The sequence below is a fragment of the Molothrus aeneus genome, chromosome 19 (assembly GCF_037042795.1).
Source record: "Molothrus aeneus isolate 106 chromosome 19, BPBGC_Maene_1.0, whole genome shotgun sequence".
NCBI classification, from domain to species: Eukaryota; Metazoa; Chordata; class Aves; order Passeriformes; family Icteridae; genus Molothrus; species Molothrus aeneus.
In genome coordinates, this window is record NC_089664.1 from 9242341 (window position 1) to 9258365 (window position 16025).

The following is a 16025-nucleotide window of genomic DNA, read 5'->3' on the forward strand; positions in this document are numbered from 1 at the left end:
GCCTGGTTTGTTTCCTCTACTCACTGAACCAATCTTTCGCATTAAAATCAGCAGAGTAGTAAATAAACATGTTTTCTCTAACCCCGGAGCCATTCTGAGACATCAAATGGTACTTAAGAAATGTTTCTTTCTCCATCACAGAACGTTTTTAAAATGTCCATGGCTGAAGGGAGGGAGATGCTCCTGCGCTGGAGCATTAAGGGCTCTGCTGTCTCTCCAAGCTGGGGAGGCCCTGGGCGAGTCACAGAGCTCAGATCTCCTCTCCTGTTGGAGCACTGCAGGAGGGACTGGAGTTTTCCAGCTCCCTGTGGATGTCTCTGGATTTTCTGAGACCCTCAGGGAGGTGCTGGGGGCTCCCAAACCCCAAATCCCTGTGCTGAGCCAGGGCATGGAGCTGCTCAGTGCAGCACTTGGGGCCACAGGAGTGCCCTGAGCCGTGTCCCCATGTCCTGTGTGTCACAGGGATGCTCTGATGTGGCTGTGCTGCTCAGGGAGGGACAGGGGACAGTGCTGTCACCCCACAGGGGTGTTTGTCCCCCAGAGCAGTGCTGTAGCCCCACAAGGTGCTTTGGGGCATCTCCTGGGCCAGGGAAGTTCTTGCAGGAGATATTGCTCAGATTTCACCTCTCCCTGTGCCAGGTGGCTCCAAGCCCTGTCCAGGGACACTTCCAGGGATCCAGGGGCAGCCACAGCTGCTCTGGGCATCCCCACCCTCCCAGGAAAGGATTTTGTCCCAAAATCCCACCTAACCCTGCCCTCCCTGCAGCCATTCCCCCTTTTCCTGTCGCTCCTTCCTGATGAGCTGATGTGGAGATGCTTCAATGAAAGCCGAGGAAGAGGAGCTGGGCTCTCCCACTGGAAGGGTTCTACGGTTGCTCTGCTCAGAATGCAGTTGGGGACATATTTCTCATGCATCATTTCTAAAAAAAAACCCCGAATTTATCTTGAGCAGAAAAGCAAATGTGTTTGTCCTGACCTGACACTGTTTTTTAAAGTGTCAAGTGCTAATGAAATTCCTCAGCCTTGAGCAGTTCTAGGCATTCAATGCTGATTTTTAAAATATGGGGATATTTTGCTGCAGATTTTGAGGCAGCCTCTAAATGATGAATGTTGGTGAGTGTGAGAGGAGAGAAACTTCCAGATCCAAAGAAGTTCTGACATAATCTCGCATGCAAAGCAGACAGCAAGAGGCTCCTGCTTTAAAGAGGTTTTTTGTTACTCCTTTGAAATTCCTTTAGCAGACATAGGGCCAACGCTGCACACTTTCATCATGCAAATTTGCTGATTTTAATATTTTGGGCTTAGGGAGGCAACAAAGCAAAAGGACTTTTTTAATTTTTTAGGCTGTAGGATGAAATTTGGAATGGAAATGTGCCCACAAGGCTCGAGCAGTCCCACCTCAGATTACTCTGCTTTTTGTGATGCTTGAAAGGCTTTTTCTGCAGGACAAGGGTGTGGAAAAGGGGCAGCCCTGGAGCTGTGGGTCAGCACAGGGCATCTCCCTGTGACATCCAATCTGGGCTGGGATAAACACCAAAACTGGGGATGGAAGCTCATTATATAGTGAAATAATTATAAATAAATAAATAACAGAATTATAAATAATAATAAGTAATTATAAATAAATAAATAACAGAAATGAGATTAAATGAAGTGAAAAATAAAAAAGAAAAATAAATTATCAGGTTAAAAAATAAATGAAAAGGAAATTAGGAAGGAAATAATGAAATTAATTAAAAAGAAAAATAAAGTTAAATAAAATATAAACAGACAAAATAAATGGAATTTAAAAAGTGAAAGAGGAAAAGGAAATTAAAAATATAAACAGCAAAAAAGAAATAATATAAAATAGAAGGGCTAAAATGAGACGAAATATTAAGGGAGAATAAAATAAAATAAAAATAAAATAGACTAAAATAAAAATCAAATAAAATAGACAAAAAAATAAAATAAAAATAAAGCATAAAATTAAAAAAATAGAATAAAATAGAATAAAAAATAAAATGAATAAAAAATAAAATAAATAAAAAATAAGAAATAAAATAACAATAGAATAGCATAGAATAAAATAATAATAGAATAGAATAAAATAAAATAAATAAAATAATATTAAAATGGAATAAAATAAAATAAATAAAATAATATTAAAATGGAATAAAATAAAATGGAATAAAATAAAATAAAATAAAATAAAATAAAATAAAATAAAATAAAATAAAATAAAAGTAGAACACATGGGGAGCCGAAGGCAGCAGCCCGAGCCCCGCGGTTCCCGCCCCGCTCCGGGCCGTGCCCGCCCCTCCCGGGCCCGGGGCTGGGGGAGCGGGCCCGGGGGGTTCGGGGTGTCCGCGCCGGTCCCGCCCCCCGCGGCTCCTCCCGCGGGTCCCCCCGGGCCGGTGCCGCCCCCCGCCCGCCCCCGCCCCGCGGGCGGCCCTGGCGCGGAGCCGCTGCCGGTGCCGGTCCCGCCGGGCCGGTCTGTGCGGCGGCTGCCGGCGCTGCTGGGCGAGGTCAGGGAAAGTCCATGTGAGGAGCGGCTGGAATCACTTCCTGCCGCCGCCCGGCCCCGCCGCGTCAGGCCCAGGGCAGCCTCGGGGGCCGGCGCCCCGCAGGTGAGCGCAGCCCCGGGACCCCGGCCCGGCCCCGACCCCCGGCCCAGCCCCGGCCCGGCCCCGGCAGCGCCCGGGGCAGCGCCGAGCCCGCATGGCCCCCGGGGCGGGCTGTGCCGGGCTGGGCTGGGCTGGGCTGGGCTGGGGGACGCGCACATCGCGCCCCTCACCCGCGGGTCCCGGGGGTCCCGGCCGGGGGTGCGGGGAGGGCAGGGCAGGGCAGCGCAGGGGGGACCGGCCGGGCTGTGCCCCCGGTACCCCCGTGGGAAGCGCGGTTCGGGGGTTCCTGGCGGTCCTGCGGCAATGCGGGGTTGGGCTGTGCGGGAACCCCCTCGGGGGCTGCGGGTTAGGGGTGAATGCAGGCGCAGGCTCGGACTTTGGCTCCCAGGGGAGGGAAACGCTGCGAAACGGGAGAGACTGAAATCCAAAACCCGGCCGAACCCCGAAATTGGGGTTTGGGGAAGGACCCCCGAGCCGTGGGCGCTCACGGGGGTCCCCTTGGCCGGGTGGGATGTGCCCCCATCCCAGGGGGACCCCTCTGTCGGGGGGCTGGAGCCGCTCCGGGGTGCGGGGAGCGGGGCCGGGAGTTGGGCTCGGCCGGGAGCGCTCCGTGCCCGCCGCAGCCCTGCTGTAGTTACAGCGCTCAAGGACTTCTCCAAACATCTTCCCTGCCCTAGGAAAAGCCAGCGGTACATCGCGTGCTGCTCCGCCGGCCCGGCCGACGGCGAAGTGCAGGATCACTTCCAGCCAAGTCTCCATTACCCCGCCGGCTCATTAATTTGAATATTCCTTTTTTTTTTTTTCTTTCTTCCCCTCTCTCCCCCCTCCTCCTTTCCGGAGGCATTTGCGAAGCTTGTGGGCAGCTTGATGTGCTCGCTGCCTGCCAAGTGTTTGCCTCTCGCCCTGCGTAATTGAGGGGCTGGCGTGCCGGCTCACCTTCTCCAGCTGAAATATTAAACAGCAGGAGAAGCTGGGATCGGTAAACAAACCGGGATGATTGCTGCTGCTGCTGCTGCTCCGTGGGGACACTGCCCCTGGGGTCCTGGGGAGAGCGGGGCTGCTCCAAACTGCAGCATCCCAGCACGCCTCCCCCCCAAATCTCCTGCCAGATTCGCAGCCTGCTCTGAAATTCTGAAAGCTTTTAACTAAAAAGAGCAAAGCTGAGCTGTTCCTTAGCAGCTGACTTGCTGTGGCTTGCCCAGCTGAGGACAGTAAGGCTGTGACCCCAAGGTGAGGATGATGGGGGTGATAATGCTTGGATTTGAAGTAAGTGGCAAGTAGAAAAAAAATCAGGGGTCTGATCCTGTCCCTCCTGAGAGTAAATGTCCTTCTGTGGCTGTAACTGCTGTGTTTTGGGGATTTTCGTCCTGCAGAGGCCTTTTAATTAAGGCTTCACTGGGTAAAAGCTGTCGTATTGGGACAGAGCAGGGTGGGGATGGATTTCTGAAACTTAAAATTTGTCAAAAAAAAACCCCTCCCAAGGCGGCTGGAATTACAGAGAGCAGAGTAAAGCCAGGCATCAGGGCAGGAGCAGGGGGTCCCACGGGGGCCAGAGATGTGGTCTGTGTGTTGGTTGGGCTGTGGCTGTGCAGGGCAGTGCTCCCAAAACGTTGTCCAGGGCTCCCCAAGCTTTTCCCAGAGCCCCCCTCTGTTCTGAGAGATGGATGCCATTAGCCAGGATGCGTGTGCTGATGCTGGATCACTTTGGAAGTGATATTTTTGGAGCCCTCTGGCAATATAAAAGCCTTTTAGCTCCCCCAGCCATGACTGTGCTTTCCTGAGGGAGCCTGCTGGAACTGGAGGCAGATTTTGGCTCCTTTTGGCTGGTGCCAGTGACAGGGCAGCATCCCCGTGCTCGGGGGGGCACGGAGCATCCTCACTGCTTGTAAGTCCAGGAAAGAAAATTCCCTTCTCCTTGAACTTGAGCCTGGCTGGAGCATCCAGGTGAGTCCCTCTGGGCTGGGCTTTGGCTCAGATCCCAGCTGGAGGTGTCAGGAGGAGCGAGGCCACTTTGCAGCATTGCCGGCCAGGGGAGAAACACCAACAGAGCTCCTGCCAGAGCCTGATCCACCCGGGGAGATCAGGGCTGGCTTGGGAGGAACCTCCAGACTGTGCCTTCCTGGCTGGGGACACAGCCCAGCTCACCTTGGAATGGAAATATTTATTTCAGGCTGTCTTGTTGGACAGCCCCTGGTCCCTGGAGGGCTGTGGGGTGGGCAGGGATGGGGTCAGAGGTGGCTCTGCTGGCACTGGGGTGGCAGGAACTGGGGACAAACACCATGGAACAACCCGGGAAAGAGTGCTGGGACTCGGCTCCTGCTTTGCTCTGTGTTTAAAAATACTCTGACAAAACGGGGTTAGAAGGAGGGTTCAGCCATGGCTTTGAGTTTTTTCAGGTTTTCTGAGCCAGCAGCTTTTCAGGTGGGGAAATAGGGTGGGATGTGCTGGGCCAAAGGGAACTGCTCTGAGACAGCTCCAGGGATGTGAGGAGCAGGGGGGGGCTGCACTTGAGTGGCTTTTCCCCCCCTCTCTTTTCTAACCCCTGAGTTTGCTTGAATGTAATGAAAGAAATAAAACCCAGGCATGCAGCTGGAGGAAATTAAAGGGAATTGTGAGTTCCCTGCCATACCTAATGGCCAGAGCGAGCATCGAGCATCGGATCTTGCTGCAATTAGGCTTCAAATCGAGCTGAGCCTGGGCTTGGCATCCAAAGAGCAGCTTCCCAGCCCATTTCTTCCTCATCCAGGGAAGTGGCAGCACATCCCATGGCCCTCAGCACCCACTGGGATGGGCACACCTACAGGAGGGCGTGTGGGGTTTTTTTATTTTATTAATTCAAGCCTGTAGAGCAATTGAGAAATAGGTGAAGCGTGCTTAAAAGAGGGTGAGGCTGTTGGTTTTCTCTACCTGACTTTATTTGCGGAGTGACAGGAATTTTGACAGGCTTTGTGTCTTTTTTAGCAAATCAAGTGTCATGCCAGGTTTGCCTGTGGATGAGATCATTTGCAAAATATGTTTCCCAGCTTGCTTCAGGCATAATTCATTGTGTCAACTGCAATTGCTCATTTGCTAGGAACTGTGATTCATTAGTGGTTTATTTTTTGTTGGGGTTTTTGGTTTTTTTTTTTAAGTTCAACTTGTTTTTGAGCAAATGTTTGGAGGCAGAACAGGCATCTTGAAAAAAAAAAAAAGATTAAATCTTAACATTCTTTGTAGCCACAAATTCTGCTGTGAAGGGAAAACTTGCTAAAATGCTGTGTTCCCGGGGAGGGAGAGGCAATCCCAGGCGAGCTCCCTGGGCAGGATTGCGCTCGGCTTTGTCATGTGGTTACTTCTAAATGGGGACGGAGGTAATAAAAATCAGACTGCTGGGACAGAGGATGGAGGCAGAGTGTGGAGCTTCCTCCTGCTCCCTGCTGGGGCTTCAGCCCTGGGCAGGATCCCAGGGATCCAGGCTGGGCTGGACAGGAGGGATGGGGGATGCTGGTGCTGTTGGGATGATGGTGATGAGAGCAGTTCTTTGGTGGCTGTGCCCAAGACCCCCTGAAAGCTCCTGGCTGAATGGATAAAATGAAGATAAATAGCCCTTGGCACAGGTTTTGTGCTCTGTGTGTTCCCGGGGCTGCGAGCAGCCGGCGCAGTTTGGCCTCAGGCTTTTCAGAGGTCCTCACGTCAGACTTTTCACAGAATTTTGCATGTCAAGTACATTTTTTGGTGTTGCATTTCCTATGAAGACAAGTATTTCAGTGAGTTTTTTTTCCCCTAGGTGGGTGGATGGGGGGTAGGGCCAGGAATTGCAGCCACAAACTACCCAGCACTAACAGCCTATGTGGGCTGAATAAATTGATACACTTTTCACCAAAAGATTAAATTTTTTTTCCATAAAACATCTAAGTGATTATGAAATGTACATTTAAGCATAAGTAACTTGACAGCTTGTTGGTTTTTTTTTTTTTGTCCCCCGTGCAACAATTCTCTATAAAACACTCTTAAAATGTCTTAGGGTTTTTTGTTTTGTTTGTTTTTTTTTTTTCCTTGAGTATTTGCGCATTCTCTCTGGTTTTTAACTGATAAAAGACTTTTTACAAGCCAGAAAAAAATTGGGAAAGGGGGAGAGAGAGCACAGGAACGTGGGGAGTCTGCTGACTTGTGGCGCGCCGGCGCCGTGCCCAGGCCCTGCCAGTTTGCTGCGGAGCCCAGTGCCAGGAGCCAAGGGCAGCAGAGCGTGAGCACGGGGAGGTGGCTCCATCACAGTGACCATATATAGTCACTGGGACGAGATTAAACCCCTCACCTCCTCCCCGGTGTCATCCCCAGGGCTGTGGAGCCACAAGCAGGATCTGTGCATCCTTCATTAGGAAATCCCTCTTGTCCCTCTGGGCAGCGATCAGGGCTCCTCTGGATGGATGGGCAGGGGGACAGCAGCCAGGTGTTTTTCATCCTGGGCTGTCTGGGGGCTGGATTTCAGCAGCACAGCCTGTGCAGGGAGCTGGGGCTCAGTGGGGCTGAGGTGGAGGGGCAGGAGGGTCCTGCCAGCGCTGGCTCTGCTCCACGCAGCATTCCTGCCGTGGTACCCACTGGGAAGCATATGGCAGCCTGGGATATATATATACATTTTGTGTGGGGGGACATGTTTTACATGCCAGTTCTCCCTGTCATAGGACAAACATTTACACTTGGATTATAGGAAGCATTAGGGAAACAGGAGAGAACATCAATGCTTGCAGGGAGGCTGTAGGAGAGGCTGGGCAGTGGTGGCAGGGCAAAGGGGTGATGATGATGTTTTGGTCCTCCTGAGCTTTGTGGGGTTATGCTGCACAGAGGTGAAATGTGAGACATCAATAAAGGGTTGGTGTCTCATGGTGTGCCGTGCAGAAGGCAATGGCCCGGTGCCCAAAGGAGATGGGGAGTGAGGGTTTATCCATTTGAAGGTGGATAAAAGGATTTGATTTCCAAGGGAAGAGGCAGATGGGGCTTGCTGGGAGGATTCCAGTGGGATGCATGAGCCTGGCTGCCCTGTGGGATTACAGACCCTTCCATGGCTGAGATCCTGTGGGATGAAATCCCCACAAGCAGCAGTAACCTCTCTCCATAGCTACCCCTTCACTGGAAACCTCCCTCAGCACCTCACCAGCTGCAGAAACCTTAAAACGTTTAAACCTGAGTAGGATGATGGTTATTCTGTTGTGGCTGGAATCACATCCTCATGGCAAACCTGGGGATTATGATTTCCTATTGGGCATAAGGAGGCTTTGAATCCCTCAGACTGGATTTTCTCTCTTCTAAGAAGTTCTGATGGACTGGGAAGGAAAGCTGTGGTTTTTGCATCTCCCCTGCAGCTTGGCCTCAGGGCAGGCGACAGAAGCATATCTCTCACTCATTTCTACAAACCAAAGTTGTTTAAAACTTCATCTGTCTGCTCCCCAATTATCTGCTCCTTCTGTGTCTCCGTTTATCCGTGCTAACATCATCAATACATGCCCATGCTTAATGAAACATTATTGCTTAGGTTTAATTGTCTTCTAATTAAGTAAAATAAAATTTTGCACGGCGGTTGCAGCAGCATCTTTCCTGTCTGGGAATTCTGCTGTGCTTGAGGTGCCAGAGCCCAGGGAGTGGTGACAGCCACAGCAGTGCCATTCCATGGAGAAGGGGATGGACAGCAGCAGCCTCCTCCCCTGAACCTGCTGCTCCTCTCTGTCACCCTGCTAAAATCTGATTAATTGACAGCTTTTTTTTTTTTGTTATAAACTTCTGCGTTTGGTAGAGCTTCTGGGGTTGTTGCTTTATGGGGTTTTTTTTCATACAACTTCTAAGTGATTATGAAATGTACATTTAAGCATAAGTAGCTTGACAGGTTGGGTTTTTTTCCCCCTGAAAGACACAAGATGAGGTTGTGCTGAGTACCTGGGGAAAGGTGCCCCTGTTCAAAGTCAAGGCATGCAAGTGTAGGGCTGAATTTTTGACTCTTGTCTGAGCACAGTTTCTACTCTTAATGCATCATTAACATGGTTTTCTGCATTTCATTCAGTTCCCATTACAGCACTCAGTTCCGTCTGTTAATTTTGGTATGTTGATATTTTTGTTGTCAGCAGTTTTTTTTTTCTTTTTCTTTTTTGAAGCATATAAAAACCATTAGTGTGAAAGAAGATTTAAAAGATACATTACAATTAAAATGTTAATGAAATCGGCATCATACAACTTTTGAAACCATTTAGGCATTAATCTTTCTTGGTCTCATGTCCATTAACTCGGGCGATTCTTATTCCACACTGACCCCTGCTGAGAGAGTCGTGCTATAATTGGATTTTAAGAACTGGGGGGAAGAAAAGCAGGGAGAGAGAAAAGCCTTGGAGAAAAGGGGAAGTTGGGAAGGTTTCTTTGGCTTTCTGCATGGTGTCCGTGGAAATGAAGCCAACCAAACCCAGCCCTGCTGCTCCATCACTCCCCAGTGCTGTGTTCCCCCCAGGTCGTGCCTGGGAATGTGGGAATGCCGGGGTCAGGGGCTGGGGCAGAGCCCTGGGAAGCTCCAGAAGCTCCAGAAGCTCCAGGCTGGGCTCCTGCTGGGCTCTGGCTGTCACGGTGACCTTGGGCAGGACACGAGCACCAGACTCTGCTTTGGTTGATCCCAGTGTAACGTGAGCAGGGCCAGGGCAGGATGGTGAGAGGCCTTTTTAAGGCCCTGGGAGGAAGGGAATGGGAGAGCAGCAAGGAATCGTTTGTCATTATTGCTTCAGCTTTCCCCAGTTCCTCCAAAATAGTATTTCTGCATTTTATCTGTTCGAATTTGGTTGGGTTTTTTTTTTTTTTTTAAGAGGCTCTTTTTCAGCTTACACAATATTTGAATTGGGACCAGCCCCCCTCCCCAGGCGAAAGAGGAGGATTGACTAATTCACAGGCTGTGCAGTGAATCCAACATCAGGACTTCTTGACTCACCACACAGCTCCCAGGATCTGTGCCATGGCTGCATCAGGGCCATGGGCTGTGCTCAGCCCCTCCAAGGCTCCAGAACACTCTGTGCTGGTCAGTCCCAGCCTTACACACTCCTGGACACCTTCTCCAGAGCCCAAGAGCTTTACACCTCCTGTGGGACCTTGGATCTTTAGGGAAGGGCAGGTCCTTTAGGGAAGAACATTGTCCTTGCCAGCATGGGGAAGGGTTTGGGGTTTTTGGGAGGGTGGGTGTGCTGCTGTCCAGGCAGTGATGCACCTCAGGACCTCAGGCTGAGCTGCAGCTCAAGGGATGAGCACATCCCGCCCAGGGAGGAGTGGAGTACCAGCCCAGCTTGTGTTTGTGCTGCAAGCATGAATTTTTATTTAGAGATTTTATTTTTTTTTTTTAAAGCAAAAAGCTGCACAGATCCATGCGAGGCGCAGAGCTGCTGCCTCCCAGCAGGAGAACTCTGGGCTGGGGAGAGGAGGAGAATTCTGGGCTGGGGAGAGGAGGAGAACTCTGGGCTGGGGAGAGGAGAATTTTGGGCTGGGGAGAACAGGAGAACTCTGGGCTGGGGAGAACAGAGCAGAACTCTGGGCTGGGGAGAACAGAGCAGAACTCTGGGTTGGGGAGAGGAGGAGAACTCTGGGCTGGGGAGAACAGAGCAGCAGAACCCTGGGCTGGCAGTGGCCTGGGGCTGGCTCATGCCGTGGGCAGTGAGCCGTGCAGCACAGAGCGTGCTGCTGGCACCTCATCACAGGGACCAGCACTGGGCACCCCGGCTGGGGAAGGGCTTCTTGGAGCTCTGCAGTGCCTCTGCACACACAGCACAGCCTGGGTTTTAATTGTTTTGCTCCCTTTTTATGTGGGTAGGAAAAAATATAATAATTTATAGCGGTGTTGTTTTGCTGTCGAGGCATCGCGTGAATTTATAACCTGAGAGAATTGGGGATGGGGATCCAAAATTGTCAAATAATGGCAGGGCTGGGGGAGGCCTTGCCAGAGTGGGAGCCATCCTTGTCCCAGCTCAGCTGGTCAGATGAACTGGGGGTATATTCTGCACCAGGGGTACCCCAGGGGGTGGTTTGTGCCTTTGGGTGAAACCAGCAGCATTTGTGCCAGTCAAGCTAAATGACTTTCCCTTAGGGGAAGGGAAAGTTCCAGGCTCGGGAAAAGGGAACAAGGAAAAGCAGCCCTGAACATTCCCAGTGCATTTTCTGGCCCAGCACACAGGTGGGATTTCTAGCAGGGTGAATTTCTGTGCTGCAGGCTGAGTGAGAAGCACACCAGAATCAATATCTCAGTAGTCCAATAAAACCTGTGGGATTTTCATTTCAGCTCATTTCAAGTGATCTAATAACTGGCCTTTCAGATGACTGCTGGGTGTTTGGTTTCTTTGTGCAAGTGTAAAAATGTACATGGAGCCCAGGGTCCTTGCAGGGCTTTAGCTGGGCAGTGGGAGCCTCCATCCCAAGGCTTGCTCTGGGGTCAGGCAGTGAGGGCTGGGGGTTTGGCTCTGGGTGGTTTTCAGATGCTCTGGTGGATTCTAATTCCAGCTTGCAGCACTTGATTTAGTGTCCATCCCACCTCTGCAGTCCCTTGGGAGCCAGTGGGAGCTTCAGCAGAGCAGCTGGAGGTACCTGAGCCACGGGGTACCTTCATGAATATTTTTGCAATCAAGTTTAGGAAGTTTCCTCATTTACCTTCCCTTTAAGGTCCCAAGCTGGCTGTTGCTTTGTTCATGAGTGCCTTAGGAGAGGTGTATCCTGCAGTAGTTGCTGACTAATCTGCATTTGGCAGGAGAAATGATGCAGGAGGGAGGACTTAACTCTTTGCAGGGGGACAGGAGGGCAGCACAACTTGGAGGGGGTGGAGAAACCAGGAGAAGCTGCAGCCTGTGTGTGTCTGGTCCAGGCTGTCACCCCAGCACAGCTTGGCAGAGCACTGAGCTGAATTTTTTTGCTTGACCATCCTGAAAACCCAGAGAAGCACAGTGGCACACTGGTGATGTCCACAGTGCAAAGTGTTGTGAGCGATTTTAAACAAAAATATTCCAGTGGCTTTTACCACTCTTCTGTGAGGTCCTATAGAGTGACAGTCATGATTTCTTGCTTCTTTTTCACACCTCCCAAGTGGTTTTTGCCCCAAAAATCCTGGAAGTTCAATTGCAGTGTATTTATGAAGCATCACAAGTGATGCCGGATGCTCCTGCAGCCTCCCCTGGCTGTGCCTGAGGGATTGGTGCTGTTTGGCTGCTTTGCTGTCCCCTCCCCGCCCTGCAGCCTGCTCCTGACCTCTCCTGGGTGCCTCAGGAATGTTGTGTGAGACCCGGGGTGCAGCATTAGCAATGGAAATATTTGGTGCAGGCAGTTCCCACACCCTGTGCCCGCCCCAGTGCACGTGTGCCAGGAGCTCTGGTGTTTTGCTGGGAGGAGTTTTCCCTCCTGCTGTCCAGGTGATGGCTGTCCAGGTGACAGCAGGTGGGTTGGGAGCTTAGGAGTTGTGTCTGGTGGTAGCACCCACCTCTATGGATGGATATGTCAGTTTGGGAGGAAGAGGGAGAGATTTGCTGGCACTTTTGGAGAAAAACCCAACCAACCTCCCAATGCTTGCAAACCCATCTGAGGGAGCCTGGCGTGAGGTGTAGCCAGGAGCTGCTTGGAGCTTGTTTGAAAAGATATGAAAAGGGGAGATGGATGGGGTGAAGGATTGTTCTCATGTCCATGTGGTTGGACAAACTCTCCAAGTTACCCAAAGTTCTTGAGGGCAGGAATGGTCTCATGGCTCTGGGATGGTTTCATAGCCAGGGCAGTGCTTGAGCTGCCTCAGCGAGCCCAGACTGACATCCCAGAGGTTTTTTTCCTCCTTGCCTTGGCTGCTCAGATCTGGTATTTGAATTTTAGTCTTGGTTTTGTAGGTGGGACAAGAACCACCCACCGCAGAGGCTGAATGATGCCCTGTTGTGTGTGTGACGGGCGTGGGTGGCACTGACTGTACGTGCTGCCCACTGTGCTCCTGAGGCTGCCATGGGCACAGTGGCTCTCTGGGACACTCTCTGCTGCTGGCACTGCCCTTGGTAGCACTGCCCACCCCAGACCTGAGCTGCATCATTTGTATGTTCGGTCCCAAAGTCCTCATCCCACTCCTGATTCCACCTCCTCCTGTCTCAGGAGCCTCCCTCTGTTCCTGGCAGTTCAGGGAAGCTTGGCTCAGGTTTTAACCACTTGCCTGTGGCTGTTAAGCCTCAGTGACATATTAAGTATTTAATATCCAAGTGCATTAGCTGCCCACCCACATCCCCCTTTGGAGGGAAATCACCCACATCCAGCAGGATGCTGCCCAGCAGAGTTGTACAAATGGCTTCCTCCAGCACCTCTGCTTTGATGTCTGGTTCCTGGCCTGGTTAGCCATGAGTGATGGGGTGAGCAGAGATCCCTCGCAGGGATTTTGGGGAGACCCCTCCCTGCTGGAAGGGACCCCTGTGGGGTGTCACAGTCTGAATGGCAGCTGGGCCAAAGCAGGAGTTACCCATCTGCTGGCAGGCAGGGCATACCCTGGTACTGCCACCTCTGCTGGTGGCACTGTGAGAGGGGACAATCCACCTGAGCAGCCACATCTGATGGTGTTACAGCTTCATTTCTGGGCCCTTGCTTAACCCCTGCAGCACATCAGAGGCTCTTGTGAAATGTAATGTGCTGGAGCAGCAGCACAGGAAAAAGCTCTGCCTTCTGTGAAGCCAGACTGTTGCAGTGTAATTTGTTTTGTAAGATTTTGAAAGGCAGTGTTGCAATCTGTAACAGTAGAATAGTGGGAAGATGGTCAGGTGGTTCTTGGGACTTCAACAGACAGATTTCATGTCTGTGTGTTTTTGCAACACCTTTCTATAAAGGGAAACATAATTTAAAATATGATTACTTAGTGTTGTAACAGTCTTCTCAAACGTTTTTGCATTATGCAGAGATCATTATCAGAGGCTGATATTAACTTGCAAAGAATATTATGCAAATCATTCTCCTGTTCTTCTAAAAAGAAATTTCCTTCATAATGCAAAGCGTGACAAAAAAAATTGTGCAGAGGCTTTTGGCAAAATTACATTCAGAAGATGTAACAGTTTTTCTGCTTACTAGCACAATCCGTTTCTGCCTTTTGACTGGATTTGCTCAACTCAAGCTGATAAAGGCTGAATTTTAAAAGCAGGCTGGGGCTGGGGGGAGTGAGTGGTACCTCGTGGGTTCAGGGATGGTCAGGCAGGGTTTTTGTGCTTGGATCTTTGTTTCCAATCCCCCTGATGGTGATGACAGGCGCTGGTGTGCTCAGCTGTGTGGTGCTCTCTGGAATTCCGTGGCGGGGCCTCGTGTTCCTGGGGTGGGGATGCTCAGCACCAGCCTGGGCACCAGCAGCAGCTCCAAGGAACAGGCCTGGGATGGATCCCACAGGGACAGACTCCCCAGGTGCCCAGTGCCACCTGTGTCAGCCTCTGGGCCACTGGGACCAGTCAGACCACCCTGGATGGGGTTGGACCCATCCAGTGGGGATGGGGTGGGTGGTCGTGCCCCATGCAGCCTTCCCGGGGTCACTGAGGCTGGAAAAAACCTCTGGGATCATTGATCCCACTGATCAAAAGTAGCAATCATTAAATCATTTGAAAAGAATCAATCATCAGGCCCATCCTGGAGCACTGAGTGCCACATCCAGGCCTTCCCTGGGCACTCCCTGGGCAGTGCCTGGCCACCCTTTCCATGGGGAAAATCCTGCTGCTGTCCAAGCTGGGCCTCCCCTGGCACAGCTGGAGGCTGTTCCCTCTCTCCTGACCCTGTTCCCTGGCAGCAGAGCCCGACACCCTGCCTGTCCCCTCCTGTCAGGAGTTGTTGGGAGCACTGAAATCTTCCCTGAGCCTCCTTTTCCCAGCCTTGGCACCTCCCTGCTGTTTCTCCAAGCACCAGCACGTTCCTGGAGGTGATCCTGGCCCAGATGAAGCCATTGAGGATTTTGCCACTGACTTCATCCCTGCTGTATGTATTTTTTTGTGTGTGTGTGTGTGTATTACAAACTGGCTGTATCAGTTCAGAGCTGCCCCTTTCTCACACAGAAATCGGATTGTGCTGAAATGGAGCTGATTGTTTTATAGGTATTGGCTGTTCTGCTCTTCTTATGGATTGATTGACAAAAATAGAGCCTGATAAATATTGTAAATGACTAAAATACGTGTAAGCTATGCATTCAGTCAGCTTTGGAGAGGCTCTTTTGCTGTAGAACCCCGTTTTCCAGGCACTTAACACCATTTTGAGAAAACGAGCTCCTGATTTCTCAATACAAATGTGATTGAGAAAAGTCAGTAATATTCAGACATGTATATTGAATTAAAGCAGCAGGGAGAGTTTTCACTAACCCAGGAAATTTTCAGGCTCTCTTTTTGTGTCTGGTTAGATAACTCAATATTTAAAAATCAAGCCAAATTAGATAAATAAGCTGGAAGTCATAGTTAGCATTCGTCAAGCAACTTAGGCTGGATGTTCCAGCCCTGCCTGACTCCACCCCTAGCTGCAGGGTTTCCCTGTTATGAACGGGTGAATTCTAATCCTTGTTTATTCCCTGCTGCAGAGAAATGGATTTATCCGGAGTTTTCTGCCTTGAAAAGGAGCCCTGGGTGCAGGGGTGTGATGTGCCATGTGAATTCCGCCCTTCACACCTTCCACCAACACCAAATCCTTTATTTCCGTGACACGGAGAACTTTTAACACCCCGAAAGTGGCCCCAGGGTGTGGTTGTGACCTGAGAAATCAGGGCAGTGAGGGGTTACATGAGCTGGCTCTGCTCCCCTGGCATCTCCTGGGCACAGGATGGGAACTGCTGGGGATCCCTGCTGGACCCACTGGGCGAATTACAGGCAAAAGCTGACTTTTTATTTTTTAAACACTGCAAGGAAGGCTGAATCAAAGTAGGGAGGTGTTTTATTCTGAACAGTGTGGCGGAAAGGAATCTTTTTATCTTCTGGGTTTCTTTGTTTCCGGAATGTTTTGTAGCATGGACTTGTAGCAGAGCGGTGTTAAGCACATTCCTGCAAATCTCTTTCTGGTAGCCTCTGGAAAAGGGTGATGCTGCCAAAATCAAATCAAATATTTAACTCTAAACTTTTTTTTTTTTCCTTCAAAGGATGACTCTTTATGACTATTTTTGTTTTTTGGTTTTGTTGTATTTCTTAGAAGAGCATTTGTAGTGTTCATCACAGGAGAACTGCTCCTGTTCATCACAGGAGAACTTCTATTCTTCCAGGAGAAGCTGTGGCTGCCCCTGGATCCCTGGCAGTGCCCAAGGCCAGGTTGGACAGGGCTTGGAGCAGCCTGGGACAGTGGAAGGTGTCCCTGCCCATGGCAGGGGTGGCACTGGATGGGCTTTGATGTCACTTCCAACCCAACTCCTCCAGGATTCTGTGATTCCCTTTGTTTCCCCCCTTTTCCCAATTAACCTCATTTTAAGCTGTGATC

General features: G+C 50.6%; 1 protein-coding gene across 1 annotated transcript in view; it reads left to right on the forward strand.

The window, feature by feature from the left end:
• Positions 1-2485: 2485 nt before the first annotated feature.
• NACC2 (NACC family member 2) overlaps positions 2486-16025 on the forward strand; it is a 49294-nt gene continuing 35754 nt past the window's right edge. Inside the window, exon 1 of the mRNA XM_066562942.1 lies at positions 2486-2609. The gene's annotated coding sequence lies outside the window, so the exon portion shown is untranslated. The remainder of the gene's footprint in view (positions 2610-16025) is intronic.